This window comes from Melospiza georgiana, chromosome 2 (assembly GCF_028018845.1).
Source record: "Melospiza georgiana isolate bMelGeo1 chromosome 2, bMelGeo1.pri, whole genome shotgun sequence".
In the NCBI taxonomy this organism is placed as follows: domain Eukaryota; kingdom Metazoa; phylum Chordata; class Aves; order Passeriformes; family Passerellidae; genus Melospiza; species Melospiza georgiana.
The window spans coordinates 28,351,224-28,358,300 of record NC_080431.1 but is presented as its reverse complement, the minus strand read 5'-3'; positions in this window follow the sequence as shown (position 1 = coordinate 28,358,300).

Sequence of the window (7,077 nt, the reverse complement as noted above, 5' to 3'; positions counted from 1 at the left end):
GCAACACGTATGGAGAGAATTTATTTTTGGTTGTGACTGCAGTTATATTACTTTCCAATACTTTTCTAAGTAATAAAAGCCCTCAGGCAAACCACTTGATTTGGGTCCTACTAGCTTCCACCTGTCCTTAAGCATGTGAAAATCTGCAATAATTTTGATGGTAGTTATGATTTTCAAGATAGAGAAGAAAACTTTCTTTCAGGGCACATACATAATTAGTATTTATGGTAATTAACAGCAGAGTATTTGTAGGCTTTGCAGGCAAATAAACTACTGTTTCTTTTAGCATAAAAATAGTAACTCTAATGGTGTGATCGGATACCACACTCTGATCTGATCGCTATTTTGAAATTTTCATTTGAAAAAAATATCATGATTTTTGTCTCTGTGGTTTCTTCTCATAGATAATTCTCAATAACTTTCCATAAAAAGATGCCCTGCGGTGTCTTTGCTTAAAGCATTTTTATAGTTTTAAATTTTGCCCTTCTCTTTTAGTTTAGTATAAACAGAACTAATACACAAAAAAATGGAACATCTTGTGGCAGAGCTATTTTAAACTAAGTACAACTAAATTATATTGCAACCAAGACACAATATGGTCAATGTCAAACAGTTCAAACATATGCCTAACTTCAAAAAAAACCCAAGAAAATTCTTTTTTTAAATATAATTGCCCTACATTTTCAAATAGCATGAATAGCCTCTTCATAGTCACCATTCCTACTTCCTCATTTCCATCTCTTTTTGAACAAACTCTCCATGTGAGTGTGCTGGCTAGGCCTACATTATAGATCTAACTGCACTCTGTTACTTATGCATGGATTAGAAACGTGAATTTATAACATTAGGTTTTGTTTATGCTGTCAGTGTTGATTTTGTACAAGCAAATGCTCTATAGTTATATGCATATATAAAAATACTGCTGTGATATGAAATACACTAAATTATCAAACCAAAAGCTTACCTGGGGAAGGCATGTATGCATGTGTATACACATATATGTATACATTTACCTGTATCTGTGCATCTCTCTGTGTCTACATATCTATATACAACTGAAGTTCATGTGCTTAAACATTTCTGAAGCAAAACACTTCTTACACTTTATAAGGCCATAATCTGCTTTTCTCTCTTAATGATTTCTGTAGCCAGACACATGTGGCCTGAAAATGCTCCATATAATGTTTGAAAATAACTTGAATTCTATTTCTGTTTACACTTACTTTCACCTGAGGCTAGCTGAAGCTTTAGAGCCAGGCCATTCAAACTGCTTAGGGACATTTCTGTAATAAACAGAGTAGAGCAATAAAGAGCCATTAGTAATTTCCAAAGTACAGAGTAGGTTGCCTTCCATGCAGACCACATTTTACTGCATAAATAATGATATTGACAACCTAATTTAAAATTGTATTTTTGTACTAATTTTTCTTACAGTACACCTCACTAAATTTATAGCTTCTTTATGAATAAGGTCTTTATTATTTGATATATTCATGTTACTTAAATTATCAGTGTCATGACCTAAAAATGTTGGGCTAAAAATAGTAAGGGTGATTAATTAATGATTATTCTATATTTTTTTGCAAAAATTCTTTTTTTTATCATTGATCAGTCTCATACAATGCAAAAGCATAGGCTTCAGTCTTCAATTGCCACATTTTTTCTTCTGGAATTAAGTTATTCTGATTCAAGCCTATATGTAAGTGTTTCATTCATTCACCTAATGCTCTAAAATCTGTTGTAATTTTAAATATGTAAAAAAGTGTGAACCTGAATCACTTCTTTTAGGGAAAGCAAAGTGACACTGAATTTCTATTTCTTATGTTGGCTCCCTACAGTACTGCACACACTGACACTCAGAGGCCATTCATAGGTTTTTGAATTATTTAACTATTCCTGCATGTGCATGCAAATTAATTTTTTTCTATTGTTTACAGCTGAGCTCTCCAGCTGTCTGTACTGAAGGAGATCTGCACAGATGCCTTCCATCATCTTATCAAAATCAACAGACTAAAACATAGCATATTGTCTCAAATACCAGCTTTCTACTAATAGATAGTGTAGTCTTTAAGGGGCAGACTAAAATTAAGTATCATTCTCTCAAAAGCTACAGGCATTTTCAGAGGAAAACGATTCCTTCTAGGTACAATTTTTAGTTATTTTTTTGTTGTTTTACATGTTCTTCCTGGCATTTTTCTGTATCTGCCAAAATGCAGGTTGCAATACTTCATGCTTTAAAGAAGCTATAGTTTGTGTGTACTAAAACTAGTATAGGTTTCTGGGTTTTTTTAATCTGATACTTTATTCCCAAGGAGTTGTTTTTGTTAGGTATTGTTAGTAGAGTTGTTATTGTTAGGTATTCACATGTTGCTATGATACTTTAATGCAGTTTCTCTTAGAGTTTAAGATAAATACTTATTTAATGTGGATAGATGATCTGAAGTGAGCTGCTTGAATATTGATGATGCTGAGAACTGCATAATATGCTTACCTTTGGATGAAGTTCTATGCTGTAAGATTTGTACTTTTTTTCCTTAAATACAGTGGATGTTAAATTTGCAATTGAGGTTTTGACTGTTGCGATATCTGACTTTTCTGAAGAACAGACATTCTGTGGGGATTTGAGAATCCCTGAGAGCCCAATTCACTTCCATTTAGTTAAATGAACAAAATTCTATTAATTTCAAAGTTGCAGTATCAACCCCCAGATAAACAGCAACACTGCAGCAAGTCTTGCAATGCTAATTCCTGGTACTTATAAATCCTGTATTTAGTTTTTATTTTGAAAGAACACTAAGGCAGTTTACTCAGTACTGACAGCATTCTGTCTTCAAAACTCCTTTAAAAAGAGCTCACTTGCAAATTGAGCTGAAAGGACCAATGTTCCTCTTTTTTTCTTACACCCAAACTTAACTGCAGGTGGTCAGTGGAGCCCATAACTAAAAGTGTTCACTGAAGGACTCATCCTCTTACTGACCAGCAGAATGAGGTGGATTCCCTCTGAGAGTCATTTTTATCAGAAGATAGTCCAAAAGTCCTATTTTCAAAACAAGAAAAGTGGGACTTCCCCCTCCTAGTCATATCACAGTACATATCTTTACATAAAGGAAACTACAAGCTAACTAGCTAAGTTAGAGCTAGTCATAAGATGCTACAGCTTGATTTTAGTTGACGAATGCCATTTAGGTTCAGCCTCAAAACTGTACCCAGTATTTCTAACCTAACCCAGAAGTCTGAGGCTCTTTTTTCTAGAATGCAATTTGTATTCTTTCTAGTCCCCTTTTTTGGTCTCTTTTTCTACCCACTCCACTACTCCATGGCCATTTTATTCTTTCTTTATTATAGCAGTTAAACTTCTGCATTTTAAGGGGAAAACAGTGGCACAAAACTCATCATTCATACTTACTACCTTCTGAATTTTCTGCCTCATTCAGACTTGTAACTCAACTGCCTCATTTACAATCTTTTAAAAAATATTTGTGAATGGCAGCAAACTAAAATCACAGGAATATTCTTAACTTCGGTTTTTATTAACTACTGGTAATAAACTTAAAAACCAATTACTAGACTAGATTTTAGTCCTCGTGCCTCACATCTCCAGTTCTCATGTCTGATGCCATGCTTACTGTTAGGCTCTCCTGGATACTGCATTACCAGGTACTTTATTTTAGTTTTGAATGGAGACTTAACTGGGAATCATCACCCTGATAGTTATTGCCCAAGGGGGAAAATAAAGTATCTTGAAAAGTAGGAAATTAATTTTCACGCATGAGAAATTTAAAAAATTAAGATTTGTTTTTAGTCTGCATTGAGGTAAAACTTTGACAGCGTGAAATGCAAAGCCATTAAAGTCATACTGCTCTTATTCACTTAAAAATGACCCATAGCAAAGGCCATTTGGCTGGTGTGTGGGCAACAAGTCTTCCTTCTTTGCATTAATCCAGAGTAGAGATCTGAACAAGGATCCTTTGTATCTCAGACAACATCTCTCGTGGATTGGCTGTTGAAGGGACATCCCCCTATTCTTCCTGATAGAACTATTTCACTATGTAAAAATGCATGTCTGGGTGGTAGTCAAAAAGAGTGATTGCTTGGAAAGTTACTGCAAGACCTAAATTGTGGGTTTGATTTGGTCACCACATCTGTGAAGAAGTATCTATGATTTTCCAGGCAGGTACTCTTCCTGCCCCGTTATACCGGGGTATGTTAGTGTTTATTTTTTTAACCAAGGAATCTATTCTTCTCAAAAACCATAGGTTCTTATGAGAATGCTTATATCATTTGATTTTTTTTTCCTTCCCCCAGAGGAAAAAGAAATGCATATTTGGCTATGCAGCGTGCAATCATCTTTAAGAATAGGTGTTAATCTGATCAGTGTGTGCCATTAGAGAAACATTATCATAAGTACCAGGCCATCATTTATATGAGTCATTATACATCTTGCATCAGAAATGTTAGTCTCGAGTGTCTGGCATATTGACACTCAAGTTCTGAAAGCTATTTTATAATGAACCACAGCACACAAATGTAGAGTCAATTCCACCATTCATTTTTGTCTGGAATGATAAAATAGTTTCTCTAATTTCAGCAGTAGAGACTGAAATTTGCCTACAACTGATCCCTACTGATGATCCCATAAGCTGTGTGTAAATAGCCATGATTTGTTACACTTGGCCTCTGACTAAAGGTGAAGTTTTTGGAATGTCTAAAAAAAATCCCTTGAGCTATATTTTAATTTAGTTCACATGGAAGGGGAAAAGTATAGACATTAAAATAAATATATAATCAATAAATGAGGGAACCATCTCTTTAAAATCCAGATCCTCCACTAACTGATTGGAAATACAGTTTTAAAAAGAAGCTTTGAAGATTTCACTTGCTCATAACATTCAGTGAATATCAATGGCATAATTTATATTGCCAGAAAACACAAAGCACCTGTGTAAAACCATTTCTAAAGGTGTACATATTAATTATGTATTCTTAGCACTCCATTCTTCAGTGACAAGTAAAAATTGGTTATGAGAATTGCGTAGACAGCATCAAGGAACATCTGTTATAGGTTCTCCATCACCACCTGATCTAGAGAAATATTTTACACAAATATGAAATTTTTGCTCTTCCTAACAATTAAAGAACTGCAGATCCTTCTATTTTTATTCATCAAAACAATTTAAAAAATTATTAATGTAATATATAAGAATCAGTCACTGATAGCACTACTGATAGCTCAGCTGTGTAGAGTTGAGATCCTTCTTCCTCTTTCACAAACATTGAGTCTGAAAAAAACCTGAGGGTTAAATCAGATATCTCAATTTAAACACCCTACTTGCCCAGGTACATTTGAGTCACCCATAAAGCAATATTTCAACTTCCCTCTAAAGGAAATGGGGATATATTTAGTGGCTTTTGAAGGCATCAGAATCTTATCTGCTTATATTTACATGCATATATAAGAGATTTAATATATCCTAATACGTCCTAATATCTGCTGACAACTGTATAAGTGTATAAGAGGAAGAGACCCTCAGTAGTCATTTGGTTAGATGTCTGCATTTAGCACCCTGTGTCTGAGATATATTTACCTGATCTTGAAATTTCCTTTTCCCATGACAGCAACTTGAAATAATGAGAAACTAGTCAGCTCCCTAATGATATTGCCATTGTTTATCACAAGCAAAGGTGTATACTATCCATGTGAGAGAGAGGGATATATAATGCCTTTGAAAACATTGGTTTCATTTTGGTTTATATTTTTGTTTTGGCTTTTTCCCCTACAAAGACTCCAAATTAGTTTATGCACTCATCTTAAAACTACAAAATCAATTTAAATAGTAAAAAAGGAAGATGAGAACTACTTATAAAACCGCAAAGACCTTAAATATGGACTAGGTGACTCCTTGTCAAAATAACTTTGTGGAGGCTGAAAATTTGTCTTCAAACAATCATTGTAAAAGTTCACATCAGAAGAATTAATGTTTTCTAACTACTAAATCTCTAACTCAAAGGTTCGCTGTGTAGCAAATGTTGAAAACTGGGAGACTATTGAAAAAGAGATCATTGCCTGCTTGCTCTGTCTATGACTTGCCCCTAAGAATCCACTTTTTGAGAATGGATGCTACAACTTCTTGTCATCTTTATAATACTGTATACTAATTAATACTTTTCAAAGTTTCCCTAAATATCAAACTACACTGTTTTACTGTTGTGGCTTTACTGAGGTAAATAATAACTTTGTGCACAGAACTTCTGTATCATTCTGATTGCAACTGCTGCATCTGTAATCCTCATGCATCTCTAGAGCAGTTTTTTATGCTTTACCATAGAAGCAGTAGTTTGGAAAAGCATACCATTATCCTCTTCTTACACTTGAAAAAAATCCTGTCGCTCCTGCACTCATTTTTGAGGAACTGATCTTCATGGAACACTATAAATCCTGTCCATGGCTTTGCAAATGTATGCTGTACTTGAATGTTCTATCCAAAAAAAAAAACCCAAACAAATATAAACACTAAAAAACACACCACAAAAAAAAAAGGTTTTAGGAAGACAGGATAAAAATTGAAAGGAAAATTAAATTTAACGAGATAATTCAATGTGCATATATAAAAGACATATCCCTTCTCTTTTGTATAACCTTCCTTGCTTTTCTAAAATTTACCTAAAGGTTTTAGTCTAAAAAAGGCAATTTCTATTTACAGGAGTAGCTGAAGGAATTTAAATAAGTTGGGCTTAAAATAAATATGTGAAATTTCATATATCTCACTGGAACACATGTTAAAATACATCCTTTAAAGAGTGAGAGATGAAGAACTTGCTTTAAAATAAATCCAAAATGTAAGAATTTCTCCATTTTATAGGTGGAGATTTTAAATGTTAAAGGTCTGAGCCTGCATTACTTGAGGAGTTTAAAGCTCCTCATGACCTCTGAGTACAGTAACAATGATTTACTCAATTTTTTCTTGGTTACTTCAGGTTGCCAAAGGATTTTATAATTACTGACCCATTTACAGGGAGGCAAACTGAATCATTATAATCTTCAGTTCAAACCATGTCCTTTCCATATGGTCCCGTCTC